Source organism: Podarcis pityusensis (genome assembly GCF_964106645.2).
Source record: "Podarcis pityusensis genome assembly, chromosome: Z".
Classification (NCBI taxonomy): Eukaryota; Metazoa; Chordata; class Lepidosauria; order Squamata; family Lacertidae; genus Podarcis; species Podarcis pityusensis.
Genome location: NC_138044.1, coordinates 35,409,054 through 35,428,865, shown reverse-complemented (window position 1 = coordinate 35,428,865; position 19,812 = coordinate 35,409,054). Strand labels below are relative to the sequence as shown.

Sequence of the window (19,812 nt, the reverse complement as noted above, 5' to 3'; positions counted from 1 at the left end):
AAGAAAAAGCAGCCATAGACAAGGGGAAAGAGATATGAATCAGGCTCATGGAGACAGAGACAGCATTCCACCACACTGTTTCTGCCCTAAACATACACAAATATGTCATTTCAACAAATAGCACTTTCATGAGTGAAGGTAAATGGAAACTTCGGGGGGATATTTAATTGGGAATAATTGCATAGAGGAAGGGTTTTTTAAAAAGCTACTCATACTCCATGGTTTCAATCTGGATCAGTCCTTCCCTCACCCCTCAAATGTAAAGTGGAAAAGAGACAATCACGTGATAGATGTCCTGCCTATTCATAGCTGTATTCTCAAGAAAGCATGCTTAGGAATGGGCTACAAGACTCAAAGAGGAAAGTTCTTTTAACTTCCTCATGAGTTTTAATACCAGGATGATTATCAAGTCAAGCAGGATGGCATATTAGAATATCGTTGTTTAACTTTTTAAAAGCCACTCAAATCCCCATAGATAAAGAAGTAGCTCAAACACTGAGAACCGTGCAAATCTGTGTTCCGGTTGTTGTTTTTGTGCTGCCCTTGGTCCATCAAGAATCTCCCTTGCTGTATTATGACACTGATGCTTTAAGATGGCCAAAATTGATTCTGCCAGACAGCAAAAGCTAAATAAAGCTCACAATGCTATCAAATGGCTTCATAAACTTTGAAATACAGCTATAATGTCACAAGTGACTAGTTTATACAAAGATAAAAAGAGAGAAGACAAACATGTAATGCTCTTAATCCGAGCAGAAATCAATGTATTGATTGGGGGGGGGGGTGATTTAAATAATATTGAAATAGTAAACAGGGCAAGGTTCCAAAGCAATATTGAATGAAGCCCTATGGGACTTCCAGTTGCAATTCTATGCCCACTGGCCTAGGAGTAAGTTAACTGAAGTCAATAGGACTTTTGTCTGAGTAGGCATGTATAGGATTGGGCTGTTAGACATGTTTTTTCATAGTTATGTTTTTTTTTAAAAGGAAGGAAGGGAGGAGGGAAGGAAGGAAGGAAGGAAGGTAGTATTTGATATGACATTCCAAATATAGAATTCAATATGCCATCAGGTTCAGCTATTCAAAGGAAAAGGGAGAATGTGGCTCCTTAAGTCAGCTAGACAACTCTTCAGCTCTCAAAATGGTTTGCAACCTAATTTATAATGTTACGTGCAATGGAATTATTCATTGTTTTGCACCATCTGTATATTCCATAAAGACTTTAAAAAACAATAATAATTCAAGATTTATCCCTGCAGAGAGTTCCTGATCGTGTTGTGTTGAAATGAAGGGAAAGGAAGCTATCTTATTATTTTCCCTCGTGGCTTTTAGGAGGATGTTGGTGCAATAGGAGGAATGCATTAAGAAAAAGGCCCAGTAATAGGTATCTCTCTCTCTCTCTTTCTCCTCTAAGCCTCCATAAGCTAGCAAATCAAGACCGGTACATTAAATCAATTGTTAGAAATATTTGTAGAGACATCTTTCCTATCATCCCTTTGACCGCCCAGTGTTCGCTAATGTCCTCATTTAATACCACAGAAGCCCCTTTTGAGGATAGTTTTACATTTATCCAGAATACACATTACTTTTAACAACATGCATTTCCACTGAGACCAATTCTTCCACTGCAGTTTTCACATAAGCAGTCTGGCACTGACATAGATATACACTTATTAACATATCATGCTCCATTTTGCCACAAATACTCTGTCACTCATGATAAAATGACACTACTACCAACCTACAGACACAGATGCACACACACACACACACACACACACACACACACACAGTTTTCTCCCAGAGCTTGTTTTGAAACCTAAACGCATTAAGCAGGCCTGGAAAGAGATGCTGTTTTGAAAGATGACCCATGAACTGGGATTCTGAGCATGATGTTTCTGTTACCACTAAATGGGCATTTATCAAATGTTTATTAAGATGACTGCAGAACAAGGTGGGAAATGATAAATCCCTCATGAAGAAGGATTGCGTTTTGGCTTCCTCTAACGAAGCAGCATTCATCATTCCTCTCCACTCCTGCCACCCTCCCATTTCCTGTTGAAAAGATGCTTCTGAAAGTAGTTTTCTGCTTAGTCATACTATCTATCAGAGGAGATGTAAGAAATCAATACACCTGCAGGAGAAAATGAGCTCACCATTTACATTTGTTCCCTCTCCTGCCTTTTCTCTCTGCTTCTATCCATACAGATACTGAGTACGCCTCGCAGTAATGTATCTGAAAAATCGCTGGCCATTAACTTTCATTGCCAGGTTGGGTGTTTAACCTGAACCTTCAGCTGAAAAGCAAGCACAAGAAAAGAAGGTGAAGTTTGCTTTGATTATGAAGCTATCTGGAACATTGGCTTGCCATTTATATTCATTTTTATAGCAACAACTGGGGGGTGGGGAACGCTCACATAATTGGCCATAGCACATGACCGTCAATATTATTTAGTACAGCAGTGAAACTCATGGGATGGATTGTGCCCTTCACTTCAAAGCAACTTTAGCCAGTAGGATCAACCTAGACCAAAGGACAATATGGTGCCCCCCTTCCATACACACATACATTTGCTTGCTTGTTTGCTTGCTTGCTTGCTTGCTTGCTTGCTTGCTTGCTTGCTTGATTGCTTGATTGCTTGATTGCTTGATTGATTTCCTGCCCTTCCACCCAAAGGCACCCAGGGCAGTGAACACACAAACAATAAAGTAATGAAAACATCTAAAAACAATTATAATACAGCTGCAGACTGGGAAATATATCTACTTGAAAGGTTTGTTGGAGGAGGAAGGCCTTCAGTAGAAGTAAAAAAGACAACAGAAGTGGCACCTGCCTAATATATAATGGGAGGGGGAATCCAAAGGGTAGGTGTCACCATTCCTGTACCATGTGAAATGGGGTTCCTGATAAGATGGGTGGAATCTACACACATATAAAAACCGTTCTGAAATATATATTTTTAAAAGCATTTTTAAAAATACATTGAATTTTCCATATAGGCTCACCATCTCAGTCTAGTGCCACATTGTATACTACACTAAAAACACACTTAAAACGTTTTATTAGCAGCTGTATAACTGTGTCCATGGTTTCTGCAGGTCTCCCTCACCTGCAGAGCACAGGGATCAACTGCGTGGAATGTCTAGACATGGCTGGCAGTTGAATTTTACTTCAGCCCAGTGACGGATCTTCATGCTCTGGCACCGGGGCGAAGAGCAGGCAGGGGCAGGGCTGGAAAGACTGCTGTCACTGCCCCCCCTCCAACCCCCTGGCATCTGTTGCCTGAGGCTGCTGTCTCACTCGGCCTAATGATAGAGCCAGCCCTGTTAGTACAGACTGATAAAAGTTTAGTTCATTGTGGGCAGATTTTCACCATATATTCTGAGGATATACAATGCTTCCAGTTTTTTGGAATGAGATATATGATATACCCCACCTGCAAACCTAGCAGTTTGAAAGCACGTCAAAGTGCAAGTAGATAAATAGGTACCGCTCTGGCAGGAAGGTAAACGGCATTTCCGTGCGCTGCTCTAGTTCGCCAGAAACAGCTTAGTCATGTTGGCCACATGTACGCCGGCTCCCTTGGCCAATAAAGCATGCTGAGTGCTGCAACCCCAGAGTCGGTCACGACTGGACCTAATGGTCAGGGGTTCCTTTTGTGGGATGTAAACACAGGAGCAGTCAATGACAACATTATTAGAGTGCACATGTTAGAACATGGGGAGGGATGTCTGTCCAGCAAGCAGGTAAACTTCCTGGGGACGGACTTCCTCCACATGTGACCAGAGGTGGGTGTGGCCTCACCTGTGCAGGTAATGACAAAAGCACAGGGCAGGCAGCCATCTCTCTCTCTCTGCCATTTTCCTTCGATGAGGAAACATCTAAGGATGCTCTCTTGGCTCCCAGCCAAGAGAGGAGATAAGGACTATCTTGCTACAAGATAGATTCTAAATGTATGTAACCTTTTTAAGCTGTCTGCCTTCCGGGATCATATTGTGAACAGAACGTGAGTAAACACTTTTACACTTTTATAAAGACTGTGTCATGTCTTGTATTTTAAGAGGGAACAAAGGGGAAATTACCAGAGTAATTATTATAGAGCTTCTAGCGAACCTGTGCACACGTTACCGTTGCGAACTTAAAGGGGAATGTCTATTTTGGGAACTTGTTAGCACAAGTTGGATAAGGATATAATTAGTCAATATATCCTCTCCTGCGCCCCAGAACATTCCCACACCTTTACCTTTTTACTATATGATATACCCACTTTCTTTAGATCCGTTAGATCCTTTCTTTAGAATACCCACTTTCTTTAGATCCTTAACTAGTATTATTGGTATGTTTCAAAGATATAGTCCCAAAGGTGCTCACAAATTAGCCATAAAGGTATGTTTATAAAGAAGTATACACTTAGATGATAGATGAGAGATAGATGATAGATAGATGATAGATGATAGATAGATAGATAGATAGATAGATAGATAGATAGATGATAGATAGAGATGATAGATAGATGATAGATGATAGATGATAGATATAGATAGATAGATCGATAGATAGGTACAGATAGATATAGACACACAGAGAGAGAGAGAGAGAAAGGGAGAGAGAGAGAGAGGGAGAGAGAGAGAGAGAGAGAGAGAGAGAGAGAGAGAGAGAGAGAGAAGCTTCCAAGAAGACCCAAGGATTAAGCTACTCTTATACTGAAATTCTAGCACTTTCTGGAACTCCATTTCACCCAACTTTTTTACTTTTAATTATCCATCACTTTTTAATATCGCTAACATTTTTATGATGTGGATTTTTATGGTACAATTACATTTATTTTTATATCTATAGTTGCAGATTAAAATGTTAAGACTTTTACAAAGCGCAAAACAATATTGCAGAACCAGCCTTGCTGGCAGAATACTTTGTGATTAATTCATTTGAAGGTTTTAGACAGATTAACATGATGAAGGCAAATAATTCCCCCCTTAATTTTATCCTTTTATTATAGAAATAAAAGCTGTGGTGCTTTAGGATTGCCTGAATCACCAATGCGATCCTGCAGACTTTAAAAATTGCACCACTTAGGGGGTACCTTATTTAGAAAAATACAACGACACACATCATTTTTCAGAAATCTATTCACTGTAGTGCAGCCTTCTAAATGTCTCATAGTCAATATGCATGCCTCTTCAAACAATATTTGCCTCTGTGAGGATGCCAATTGGACAAGCCAAGGTTGATCAGGCAAAGTTGGCATCATCTGGAGAGAAGGAAGGGGAAAAGACAAATAAAATCTAGCTGAAAACAATTGAAGTTTCCAGGATGCTTTGGAAAGTAGTACAGATAAATCTATGAATTTCAAAAGCATCAAGGATCTTCAACCAGAGCCTCTAGGTGCAGGACTAAGGCACCTTACATCTTTCACCACCAGACGTTTTCTGCCCCCCCCCCAAAAGCCCAGGTAACAAGATGTATATTCAAATAGCATCAAACCCTAGTAGCAAAGGTGTTGTATGCACCTCTGAGGGGAGGAAATTCCATAATCAAAGTGTTACTACAGAGGATGTCCTCTCTCACATCATCAATGAATGAGTTAAGAATCAGACCAGGGAACGCCTCAAGAATCAGACCTGAACAGGCTGATATAGGGAGAGACACACCTATAGGTATTTGGGTCACATGTTATTTAGGGCTTTGTAAGCTAACATAGGTACACTGAATTAAGCCCAGTAGCATATAGGCAACCAATGCAATTCTCACACTATTATAGGTTATTTCCCACAGTAATCCTATTGAAGTTGACGACTTGATTAATTTAGGTCCATTTATTTCAATGGGTCTATTCGGAGTAGAATACAGCTGGATATAACCCTTTGTTTTCTGCTTGAACCTAAAGAATGAACACTTTCCTGGCTCTCAATGGTGCAGTGGTAATGTTGAAGTGCAGGTGTACATCATGACAGCACCGGAGGAAAACCCATAGCTATGCCCCACTTGACTAGGTTGAACATGACTGCGGTTCTCCAAATAGCTACATGGTCATAAGCTCTCTTAAACTTGTAAGCAATAGTGAGCTTTAGCAAAATATCTTCATATAGAAAAATTACAACCTTTCAGCTTCATTAGTGTGAAGTAGGAACCCAATCAAAGGAAAGAAGTATATGGCCTCTACTTGATCCCCCCCCCCCATTCACTGGCTTCTTCTATGCAAATCTGTCATAAGCAAACATAAAAGCTTCATATCACTTCATTCACTTGCCAAAGCAAGTAATATCCATAAATTGCCCTAGTGCTCCTTCAGATGGCTGTTATCACTCCTGCTCTGAAAAAAATTATGAACTGCACTTCCCCACTGTTCCCCCCAACACACACACACACACACACACACACACACTACACCCCTGCTGACTCAAATTGGTTGAATACTGGTGATTAAAAGCAGTCTACTGAAGGCAGACTAGAACCTATTGTGGTGGCGGCAGGGAGTTCTTGGGCTTGGATTCCTAGTATGAGAACTGAAATGTTACAAGCATGTCCCTATTTTAGGCTGCAATCATAACCCCACTTACCTGGGAGTAAGCCCTTTGAATTAGATGGAACTTACCTCTGAGTAGACATGGTTAGAACCACGTGCTTGGTCTCTGAAATGCCAGAGGAATATGCAGTGGACTCCTGAGTCCCTTCTACTTTTCATCTACTTTGCACAATGACAGCATTCCCGAAATAATGCATTCCACAACCTCTGTGTTTCTGAAAAGACCCAATCCCATCAGACAAAGTTTGTATTTATTTCAAGAAAATATTTACAATGCAGTTCACGGACAGCAAATGTAGTGCCCCTCAGATGTTATTGGGCTCACACTAGTCCCAACAGCCTGGCCAATGGTCAAGGGTGGTGGGAAGGGGCACCATTTTGGCTGTGTCTTCTAGCTAATGCCTCTTCTAGCTATTGCAATGGACACCCAAGTTCAACATGGTGAAGCAATTATAATTGGTCTGTGAATACCCATTAGGTTCAGATGAAAACACTGAAACTTTTTAATCCCAATTTGGGAATCCCAAACAGAACTGCTCTCTTCTACAAGTCTGCCGCACTCCCCAATCCCCCCCAAAAAACTCTACCTTGAGATTAATGAAATCAGGTTCACCTCTGAAATCATTATTGGATTATATCCCCCAAAGATATCTATGTATCCAGATGACATGTTGCTTTTTTATATCAGCATCCTATATTTGTTTCCAGAACTCCTGTAAGGAAAGTAATTGATAGATTTCCATATCAGGATTCAAAGCTAATATGCATAAATCAACACAGCTACAGTCTTTAGGAGTAAAGACAGCACTGAGGAGGCTGCCTCAAACATATGTCCCTTTGAGTTATCTTTCTTTGGATTTTGATATTTGGATTGAATATTACCCCCCAAAGCCTGTGATCTGTACAAAGCTAATTATATGCAGCTATTAAAGCAGATTGCAGGAGACACTGACAGTTGGAAAGGCCTAATGACCAGCTGGGATGGAAAATTTCTCTGTTGTCAAAGGGTAATTCTGCCAAGATTTTTGTGCTATTTTATTTGCTACTAACATGAATACTTAAGTCCCAGTAGTTGGTTGGTTTGTCTTGGTTTATTTATTTATTTAAAGTATAACAAGCAATCATTTGGGATTGAGTGTTTGGCAGGGGGTGGGCAGGCAGAGCAATGCCATAATTCCCGCTTTAATTATTATTTGTCTGTTTTAGAACTCTTGCAGAAGTTGTGAAATTTTATTTCTTGCACTCCTCCCCTTGGCGGCCCAGGAAGCCTACAACTTTCTGAGATGTGTTGTGCCGTGTCTAGCATAAAGTTCCATGAAATGAGAGCAGAGTGGGTATTTTTGACCATCAGTGGTACAGATGGAAAATGCTTCCCGTTCTTCTCCAAATGTTATCTTTCAATAAGATTTGCAATGTGTGAGACCAGTCTGACAGCCAGTCTTGAGAGTCTCTCTCTCTCTCTCTCTCTCTCTCTCTCTCTCTGTGTGTGTGTGTGTGTGTGTGTGTGTGTGTGTGTTTAGCCAACCAGACTTGGAGTGGAGGGTTCAAATCAGCTACTCAGCCACAATACTCAACCACATAGTACCTCCTCAGGCATTTGGTGTCACTGGACCTCTGCTGTGGAATGCACTTCCAGCAGAGATTCAGCAGGCTTTTGATTTTCAGGAGTGTCTTGAATATCTTTTTATATAGACAGGCTTATGCAACTATTTAATTGTATAAACTCAGCCAATCATTTCAATGATTTAGTATTGTTTCTATTGTGTCTTATATTGCATATACTACAGACCACTGCTGAGGGTCTTGGCAAACTACTTGATTTTTCTGGCTGAGGTAGCAATTGTAATGTGCTAGGTGCTATATGATTTTTAATTGTGTTCCTTTTACTTCTTTTATCCTCACATTGCCTTTTATTCTATTCCAATTTGCATTTCCTAGAATTTGAATTGCAATTCAATATAAGAAATAAAAGAAGCGATAAAAATGCAATTCCAATCAATATGAATATTTAACATAGACAAGCTACTGGCCACCTAAATGAACCTCACAGACCACTGGTGGTCTACTCCATGCTTCTGTAAATAGTAGAAGAAGGTGCCAGTACTCCATGCTGGTGTGTACATTTGTGTGTGTGTGTGTGTGTGTGTGTGTGTGTACTTAAAAACTGAAAGTTCATGCAAAAAAGAATATCAAGAAATGGAATATAACAGCTTTTCAAGAAATACCTTGCTATTTTGGAAGCTGAAAACTTGGCTTTCTGCCGTTGTCCATCAAGGCATGAGTACCATCTGTCTACCTCTTCTTTTTAAAGACCTTGGCAAGTCTCATATCCAGACACTTGGTATGAGACACAAGAGAAAATATTTCAATTAAGTTTTGCCATCCAGACTGTTTAAGCCACTGATTGACAGCAGTTGAAATCCAGGCTGGCTAGCCAAAACATTTTTCTAAAAGTAACACCTATGTTGTTATAACAGTTCCACCCTGGAGGAGGAAGTTATTTCCGATTGCAAACTATTCCAATACTGTTGATCATTTTACTGCAACTGTTGCTGCTAGTTGAACAAACTGGCTTATCCTGGCTGTAAATACAGTGAGTGTGAATGTTTTCATAGTACAGTATAGGGCTTAACAAAGAGCTCCTAGGACCTTATTCATTCACCTTCAGTGTATGGGTCCCTCAGCACTGGTACTTGTTTACTTTGCTCTTTGTTTTTTTGTGGGTGTTTTCTGCAACATGCCATTGACACAATAATGGTACATTAGTGGTGGATTCATACTAGACCATCCAGATATCATTTCACTTTATTAACTGTTCTGTGGTGCTTTCTCAGTATTATCTCATTATTACCAGCTGGAGGGGCATTCTTGCACTGTAGTACAACAAAAGCAGGAGGAAAGAATAACCTGGAACATTTGTGACACAACGAGTCACATTATTTTAGCAGGAACCTATTGGGCATGCACTGGTTGGAAATAAAGCATTGCTTACTCTGCAGTGATTTTTTGCAGCCACTTTCCCTTCTGGGCTCCCTATGGATCAGCTTCTCTTCTTCAAACCAATGGATCAAATGAATATATTAGCTTCTTCTAAAACTGAAAGGTTGAGGGAGAAAGGTGTGCTATGGAGAGAGGAATGGAATGAGTAATGATCTGGCAATCTATGTTCAGGAGTGGCTGGTGGCCACTGAGACTAGTAGGCCAGAAGGCTGATAGCCCAACAGGAGTTGATGCAGAGCCAATGACAGGCAGAGCCAACTAGTTTTTGTGGGAGATGACAGTAAAACATAACTATGCATGACTGCTAGTTAGTGCACGAAGGGGTTAAAGACTACAGAGTTGTAATTCTAGATAGACTCAGGTTATGCTCCCTTTCAACTGGAGAAGAATTGAAACCTTTCCTCTTCATCTCTCCCTCGGCATCATGTAACAAGAATGACATGTTTAAACTTGCTCCCAAGCTTACAGCATGTGTTTGGAACTATATTCTGTACTTTCTACCCAAGAGTGTCCTGCCTGTGTTTCTCCTTACAGCTGCATGGAACAACACATGTATCAGACCTACATATCTGTAAGTAAAGCATTTTTAACTTACTTAGCAGTGTGTGTTCTGTTCTTTGCAAAAGGGCTAAATGCAGCTAAGGGAGATAAAGAGGTCTAACAACCTATATTCCTAGTGCTATACTACTGCTCAACTTTTGTGAGTTTAATACTCTGCTACTGGGGCTCTCTGTATTCAAAGCCCATGTTTTGAATCCAGGCACACAGCCACTTCTTTTGTTGTTCACCCACACATGTGGGTCCAAGTTTTGACCTCAGCCTACTTGCTGCTAAGTTCTATAACGGCAACATTGAGACTAAGACAGAGAAAGCTGACAGCTTGTGCCCTATTACCACCCTCACCAGACTGGTAGTAAATAAAAAGACAGACAAGTGATGGCTGGCTAAGGGCATACTGAGGCTGGTCGGTTACCACCCTGCTTGCCCTAATGGACCAGCATCCACTGAAATATAGCAATTGATATTGACATTTATTATAGACCTCAATATATCATCCCAGCATAAATGTATCTCTGCCATTATAAACAATAACCCCCCCCACACACACAAATTCAATTGGAATAATAACAATCTCACTTTCTTTTAAAGATAAGTAACAGCACAACCCAAACCAAGCCAAATCATGTCTACTCAGAAGCAGATCCTATTGAACTCAGTAGGGCTTACTCCCAGGTAAGCAGTTAGGACTGCAGTATTAATTAGACTCTATTAGTAAAATGTTGTGTGTATTTGTGTATTTAGACACATATAAAGGCTTGAATGAGGGAACAACACATCAAGACCCATCACACTGCTCAAATTATTTTCTAGTGAACTTAGGGCATCCAGTGAAAATAGCCCATCATGCCTTATGTCCGTACAACGTAAGAGAAGGAGACTAGTAAAGAAGTGCATTTAAAATATATAGTTACGATCTATTTAATGAAGTCATCCTGCAAAACCAAAAGCCCATCAAACTTTCAACATAAAATCCATGCCTACTTAAATCAAATGAGTTTCAGCACTCATTGTTAAAGGCTGTCTTTGCAATCCCCAAGTAATGTAAATTCATTTAAGCGAGAGAGAGAACAAATGGTCATTTAATGAAACAGCTCCAATTTGAATGTATAAAAGGAAATAAGAAGGGCTCTGCATTAGCCTTACTGTGGTAAGATTTTTAGCAGTTGTCAAAGGTCAATGAGCACATAGGCTTTTCCAAAGAAACAAGGGAAGTGATACATTATTTGTTACTCTCAGACACTTGCTATTTTACTCAAATGTAGGTGGATTCCATATTGTTACAAGAAATTAGTACCACCACCTCTGCTTCTCTAAGTAGAAAGACACAAGGTTCACCTTTTTTCAGTCTTGCCATGTGATGAGAGAGTGAGTGTGTGTATTCACTGGAGACAGAAAAACATCCAGGCAGAAAATGCCAGCTTGCAAAGCAGTATCTTTTCCCTGAAGCAAACAGTCAGGGCTGGCTGATGCCCATTGCAACTGGTAGCACAGATGGCAAGAAGCCCAACAGTGGAGCACCATCTTGTGGGCAGAACAGCAAGAAAAGTAAACACTTTAGTTAATGTCATTCCTGCTTAAGTATAGTCAGCTACTCCCGTTTTGGGTTGATCCTGATGCCACTGTGATTACCATGGAGGGCTGACACTATGAAGTGCCACTGCCTCTTGCTCTTCTCATTCATTTCTTGGGTAAAGTAAAAGTAAAGGTATCCCTGACCATTAGGTCCAGTCGCGGACGACTCTGGGGTTGCGCGCTCATCTTGCTCTATAGGCCGAGAGAGCCGGCGTTTGTCCGCAAACAGCTTCCAGGTCATGTGGCCAGCATGACTAAGCCATTTCTGGTGAACCAGAGCAGAACACGGAAATGCTGTTTACCTTCCCGCCAGAGTGGTACCTATTTATCTACTTGCACTTTGATGTGCTTTCGAACTGCTAGGTTGACAGAAGCAGGGACCAAGCAACAGGAGTTCACCCCGTCATGGGGATTCGAACCGCCGACCTTCTGATCGGCAAGCCCTAGGCACCCATATCCCAAGCTTCCTTTGCTTTGGCATTGGAGTAAACCTTCATCTTACAGCAAGCCAGCAAAAATTAGACAATGTCTCTGGCTCTGTGTTGTTGTTGTTGTTCATTGAAGCTTGTAAGCTGCCTCACAGGCTGCTGCAGAGGGGTAAACGAGCTATAACTTTAAAACTAAGCCATGCCTTTGAGTGATGCTTTCAGCCAGACATCAGTGCTCTGAGTTCCAACTGACATCACCCCAGCTGTTGCTTTTCATTTATAACAACTAGCTTGCAACTGGGTTGCAGATAGCATTTATCTAGGCACTGTATTTACAGACAGGGTTAATGTTTACTTCCTTTATACCTGCTTGTTGGCATCTGTCCAGCATGAGATACAATGCAAGAGTGCCACATCGGGGGGGGGGGCATGAAGTGAAGCCACTGGAGAGTTACGGCACCTGCTGTGGCTGTAGAGACCTATACAGAAGAGGCATGTTTTGTTGCAGCTGAGGCAGATGAAGCCACCCAGTTTCGTTGTTACAGATGCACCATGGTGTTTCTTCTCTGTGTGCTCTTCCCAGAAGGCATACCAATAGTTGTACAACTAAATACCTTAGGGAGTTATTAATTATAAAGTGTCTGCATAGATGATACAAAAAAGCATTTAGGGAAATCTGGATTCTCAGTCCCACTAACACACAATCTGCCCACCTGCTCACTTGACCTTTTGTACTTTCCTTAACATCTCTCCTTTCTGGGAATGCCCCTATGATGCTTGCTGCAGTTCATATCCTGTTTGCTGGTCAGGTACTTCCTCCATCACCCCCAAGACACACACAAATAATGCCCAGCCTCCAGCATCCCTTGCTTTGCATCTAATATCAGCAAACCAGGCAAAATTCCTGTCTACTGGTTGGATTTTTTATTTTTTTTTTAAGTGTAAGAGGCCTTCTCTGCTCTTGTAGCAGAAAAGCAGCACATGCATTTAAAATAAATACTTGTGTTAACTGTGTACGGTCACAACAGTGCTTGCAAAACGATGTTCTGATCTGGAGCTGATGTCACCAAGCAGTTGTTGCTTGGATGTGTTTGCTAAGGAGATGGTTAATTTTGAAATAATTACCTGCTTCATTCATTTACTTTGGTTATATATTTTGAATTAGTTAAATTTATATGTAGCTCATTACTAATTGTGTTCACAGGTGGAGTTTAGTCTGATGTATATACTCAGAGCAAATATGGAAGGAACAACAGATATCACACAATCCTATTTCTAAATGAGCTAAAGGTACAGCTGGGGGGCATACTGGGCTATAGACCTGTTAGATATTTAAATCCATTAGCTAGTTAACTTCATTGTTAGTTTAGTTATGTATTATATTTAGATTTTGGATTTATATTCTCTCTATAGATATTCACAGCTATGCTTAGTGGTCTGGCATTTAAAACATTAGTACTTTATGTAAAGAGATTTGGTGAGTATGAAGGTTAAATTTGACTGTGTTTCTTCACGCAAGGAAAGCCACAATAGTCATACTTTTTATTGCAGGTTTTCTTCATAAACAGTGAATAAATGCAGGAAGCAGTCTTTGGCAGGTTAGAGATGGAGAGCTGTGACAAGTTAGTATATTTTCCAGGCCTTCAAAAAAGGAAACTAGAATAAATTTGATCTTAATAGAGTTTTAAGGACCTTACTTTTAAAGGGTTGTCCTTCAGATTTCCATCTGTAAATCTTGTTAGCTGGTTTAGTAGGTAGGTTGACATGTTAGATTTGTCTGCACTCTTTTGTTATACAGGCAAAAGCATTTATCACGTAAAATATTGAAACTGTTTTTGGTTTTGGTTTTTGTATGTTTCTGGCATAAATGGTAAGTATATGCATTTGAGGAAACTTGGGATTCACATCCAAGCCCAGTCCATGCACACTCAAGCACACACCCATCAGGAAACCATAAGCCGCGACCCCCATCCATCTCATACATAGACACACACAGCTTCCCTATCTATATACATAAACACATATCCCCAATTTATGCACACACACAAAACCACCCCTGTCCATATACACATACCAATCCCTCACCACAACTCACACATTCCCCATCCATAAGCACATAGCATATGCATGCACACACATCACAAATGCACACCCAGAGACAATCCCCCTAGTCTACACACACACGCACACACACACACACACACACACACACCACTAATCCATACACACAGACATGCCACCATCTCCTCATCCACAACACACCATGCCCTCATCCCAGTACACACATCTCCCAAACCAACTACACATGCACACACATCCTCCAGTCCATACACATATACAATCGCATCCATCCATGCATCCATCTGTAGACACCATCCACTCATCCCAACACAGACATCCACCCCATCTAACCACACAAATCCCTTCATACGCACACATCCCCATCCATCCACAGACATCTCCTCCTTCTCTCCACACATTCCCATCTATTTACATACACATACACATTGACACACACTAATTATTGTTTACTCCAATGCCAAAATAAAAGGAAAGCTGCAGATTAAAGCAAATAGAGGCAGAAATGGGATCTTGCACTTCATAGTGTCAGCCTACATGGGGACTGTTGGTGCTTAATTATCAGCTGAAACCTTGAATGGTTTAACAGCAAGTCACTTTTCCCGGGGAACTCTAGCCCTGTGAGGGCAACAGTGGTCTCCTAACAACTCTCAGCACCATTACGGAGGTGCTGGACACTGAGGTCCAGAGTCAAGGGACTTCTGGTGGTTCCCTCACTGCAAGAAGCAAAGCTACAGGGAACTAGGCCGAGGGCCTTCTCGGTAGCGGCACCCGCCCTGTGGAATGTCAAGGAATCCCTTCAGATGTCAAGGAAATAAGCAGCTATCCTATTTTTAAAAGACATCTGAAGGCAGCCCTGTTTACGGAAGTTTTTAATGTGTGATATTTTAATATATTTTTAATTTTTGTTGGAAGCCACCCAGAGTGGTTGGGGAGACCCAGCCAGATGGGCAGGGTACAAATAATAAATTATTAATAATCTAATCTCCCAGGATTCTTTGGGAGAAGCCAAGATCATTTAAAGTGGTGTGATACTGCTTTAAGTGTGTAGTGCAGTTAAGACCTTGGTTACGTCAATAATCCAGAGTCACCAGTTGTGCGCAGACATGGTGACTTGAAATCCTTCTAATTACTGATGGAAAGATCTGTGGGCAAGGTTCCCTGAAAGACAGGCTTATTTTATATCTGAAAGAGATGGAAAGCACAACAACTGAAAGGGCAAATAAAATAAAACAAAACATGAAGATGCTTTAGACACATAAATACAAGGTATGGAATTGACGTTTTAGTGCTCTTCTACATATTTGAAAAACAATACTCATTTTAAGTAACCAGTCCATATCAGATGATATTAATCTTTGTGGAGCTTTAACTCCAAAGCCCATCAAATGTGTTTTGCACCATTAGGTTTTGCTCTCTCACATCTTTCATGAGATAGTGATGACCATCCTTTACAATGAAGTATTTCTTATCCTTATTGTTATACTTTGCAAATATTATGTAGATTACTATTATGTCCCCTGGAAAAGCATCTCTGCAATTTTACTGCAGCTCTGGCCCACTATCTATAATCTATATTGCTTTGCAGTAAACTCACAAGAAGCAAGTTTTGTGATTGATTAAATGCCTCAGCTTTGCGGTGATTGCTACTCAATCGCAGAAACTGTTTATTGTACACTACAAACAAATAGATAACATCTTTTAATTATTGATTACAGTCCTACCAACCAATGCTGCCCTTATTAAAGGACAGATAACATCAAATTCAGCAATTTTAATGTGTTCCCCTGCAAGATTAATTTAATGAAGCCCTAAAGAGATTGATCAACTTTTCATGTCTATTGACCAAGGCTAGCTAATTTCTTGGAATGTATGTTGTGATGATCTCATATGTTTAGCTAACATATTGGTGAATTATGCAATTCAGCCAGGCAATCAGCTGATCTACAGGAGCATCACATGAGGCAGTCACTCTGACTTAGAGGTATCAGGTAGTTAAGCTTTTAATGTGGTCTGGGGACAGAGTTGGATAAGCGATATTAAAACAAAGAAAGAAAGAAAAACAGTGAAAGTCACATATAGCCAAGAAGGACATGCAACTCTGATTTTATAGAATAAGAGTTTAGGCCAGGAAAGTGAGCAACCAGTGTGGAAATGAATGGATTCCAGTAGCCTTGACTGCAGAGTTGTTAAGAAATGATAATAATACAAATTAATATATATTTATTTATACTCTGCCTTTTTCCTTTTTCAAGGCAGCTTACACATAAAAACAAGAATTGCTAAAAACATAGAAAAAGCAATCATTAAAAATACAGCTGAACATTAATAGAATTAAAACAATATACATGTATAAACTCTTTTTAAAACATACAAATAATTACAATAAAATCATGTCACCAGCTCTTTCATTAAAAGCAGTCAATTTCCAAAAGCCTGTTAGAACAAAGCTTCTTCCCCTGTTGGCAGAAGGACAACAAGGAAGGAGCCAGTCTAGCTTCCCCAGGGAGGGAATTTCAGAGTCTAGGAGCAGCCAACAAGGAGAGCTTTTCCTGCGTCCCCTCTAAGCATGCCTGTGAGGGTGGCAGGACTGAGAGAAGGGTCTCCCTTGAAGGTCTCAAAACTGGAGCAGGTTCATATGAGGGAATATAGTCTTTCAGATAGTGTGGACATAAGCAATGTAGGGTTTCATAGGTCATAATCAGCACTTTGAATTGTGCCTAGAAACACACCAGTGTCAGTGGAGCTCCCTGTAACCAGCCCCAGTTAACAATCTGGCTGCAGTTTTTTGAGCCAGCTGAATTTCCCAAGTACTTTTCAAAGGCAGCCCCACATAGAGCACATTTGCAGTAATCCAGATGGGATTGTAACCAAGAAGCTTTCCAGGAAGGTAATCTCAACTTCAGACATATGTTCCAAGTTTCATTTGGTAGCTGGCACGGAATTTAGCTTCCTTATGATCTCACTGTAAAAGATGGTTTAAGTCTCTAGCCCTCAGCGTTGTTAAGAGATATAGAGTTTTGGGGGCATATATAATTTTTTTACACAAATGAACATCCTCTTTTGTCCTCTTTCTTTCGGCAATGCATTTCCTCTTTTCTTTCAGCTGTTTGTAAGTGGCCATTCTAGTCGGAACTACCATGCGGGCTGTTTGTGAACAATCTTACTTTGTGTGACCAGGCAGTGACCGCCCCAGCCCCTAGGGACCACTAGAAAGGAATAATGACTTGTGACAACAGGCTATGGAATTAAAATTAGGCCACAACTTTATTAAACTTTCAAATGTAGGAAGACCTTGGTTTAGGCACTGGGCGTGTATCCCTCTCAGCCCCCCAGCCGGGGGAACTGGAGCTCCTCAGGGCAAATAGGGTATGGGGGTGCCCTGCAAGACACACATGTAAGCAGGCAGCCCACCCCATATCCCCGCACGCAGGGTAGTTCACTGACAACCTTTCAGTGTATGGCCAGTGACACCCATTTACAACCCCTTTAAGAGGGGACCCTGGAATCACTGCCACTTGGGGGGGGGGAGTCACCACTTCACGCCCCCTCCCCCAATTTTAAGGAAGAAAAGACTAAAGGATTCCGCCCAAGGCCTTAAACCGCCAAAGTTGTGACGAGTTGCTACAGGGAAGACAAAACCTGCCAATGCAGGAAAATTTCTTCCCGGTTCTTCAACAGCAACCAGTCCAAAGACCGTAGCAGCGCCTGCTAAACAGAAAGAAAAAAGGTTAACCTGAAACAAGAAACATTAAACTAAGGGAGGGTTGGGTGGGTGAAGCTCCTGAGCGGACTGCCTGGCTGCTGGCTCCACCCCCTATTTGTGCGACTGGCTCCACCTGCCAGCAGTGTAATTTGACTTAGCTGAGGCTGGTCAAGAACCTACAAAGAATAACATTGAGAGGCAGACCAGCCCGCACAACTGGTAAGTTCCCTGGGGTCCGAAGCGCCACGCACGATCCTGCAAAGGTCACCCACGGTGTAAAGTGTGAGTGCTGATTCCCCTGGAGATGCTGGAAAGAACAATCCTGCTGTAGCTACCACACCACGTGTATTATATGGGCACCAGGCTTAAGTTCCACTCCTGGGAGTTGAGCCTGGACAGAGGAACCAAACCTAGAGTTTGATGGGGAAACCCATCATAGCCAGCAAGAGCATAGGTGGTTAGGCAAAATCCCAACCGAAACAGGAAGCCCTTTATTGTCCTTCCTGCCTAGGGAGACCCAATGGTCTGTGTGTGTGTGTGTGTGTGTGTGTGTGGCCACAAAATCCTCTAAGCTGCCATTCTGGATAGCTCACCACAGGGCTGTCTTAAGCATACCTGGTGCCACAGTGCAAAGATTCCTCCTGCACGCCCCCCCCCCCATTTTCCTGAGTTGTTGACCTTTTCCCAAGCCTCTGCGGGGATCGCTCTCCTCCCGCAGAGGCTTGGGAAGCAAGCTGCATGCCCGCCAGCCATATGGTTGACGGGGCGCAGCTGGCAGGCATGCAGGAGGTAAAGGGGAGGCCGCCGGCAAAGCAGTGCAGCTCCCCCACTCACTGGAGAGCCCATGAGAGGCCGGCACCCTGGCACAACACACCACTAAGCCCTATGTGAAAGACGGCTCTGGCTCACCACATGGGGCTGCTGCCCACAGAAACAATGCCTCCTGCTTTTAGTGCTGGCACTTCCTGCTACCTTCCAGCTCTATCATTCCTCTTTTTTCCCCAGTTGCAGTTTTGAACCAGTTTCATAGGCAGAGCAGAGGGTCAAACTGATGACTGCTTTCCCCATCCCCATCCCCACCTGATCCCCAAGCAAGGAGACACGGATGGCTGTCCAGCTTGCTCAGTTGACAGCCCTGACAGTGTTGAGCAACATTTCCAAGTTCTTGTTGGAAGATTAGTAGCTTCTAATGGCTCTCATTAGTTTATATGGCTACAGTCAGAGACCATTAAGCTTCTGTTTCAGAATATAAAAGGAGCTCATAAAATGTAGGGGAAGTATTATTTAACTTAGCTTTATTTTTCATTATGGAAACACTGCAAACAAATTAATGCATAAAACTTATAGAGGTCACCCAAAAGCTAAATTAAAGACAAAGAGGATGTGATGCTGTCAAAAGTTAGACAATTCAAATTGCCGATGTCAATGAAAGTGTTAAACAGGTGCTTTGAACTTTTCCTGTTAAAACCAATGGGATTTTTTTTTAAAAAAAAGAAAGACTTCACTTGGACTAGAACATGTCATCTGCCGTTTGCAGTCTTTTTCCTTTTTCCCCTTTTTGAAAAAAGGAGAAGGACCATAGCTTAATTTGCAGAAGGTTCTAGATTCAATCTCTAGCAACTTGAGGAAGGGAGGGCTAGAATCCTGCCTGAAACCTGGAGAGCTGCTGCCAGTGTAAACCACATTGCAGTGATAGCTGGTGCCCATTGCACCTGGCAGAGAGGAAGGCAAGGAGACCAGAAGTCACAGTCAATGACAGGCAAAGTCAACTAATACAAGTTTTATCCCAATCCATCTCCCTGCTGAGTTCTACATGGGCAACACTGAGAGTTAAAAGGAGGCAGCTGACAGCTAGGGATACCCCCCCCTGGATGATGGGGGGAAAATCAAGTACAGTCATTGGATCCCGAACGCCTTGCGAGTTGAATGTTTTGGTTCC

General features: G+C 41.7%; 1 long non-coding RNA gene across 3 annotated transcripts in view; it reads right to left on the bottom strand.

The window, feature by feature from the left end:
- The window catches only part of LOC308468371, an 85,780-nt gene that overhangs the window by 31,336 nt on the left and 34,632 nt on the right, over window positions 1–19,812 (bottom strand). For all 3 annotated transcript variants that reach the window (XR_013981604.1, XR_013981605.1, XR_013981606.1), the window contains 2 exons: window positions 5,136–5,252; window positions 2,157–2,297 (listed from right to left, as the gene is read on the bottom strand). This is a non-coding gene — a long non-coding RNA (uncharacterized lncRNA). The remainder of the gene's footprint in view (window positions 1–2,156; window positions 2,298–5,135; window positions 5,253–19,812) is intronic.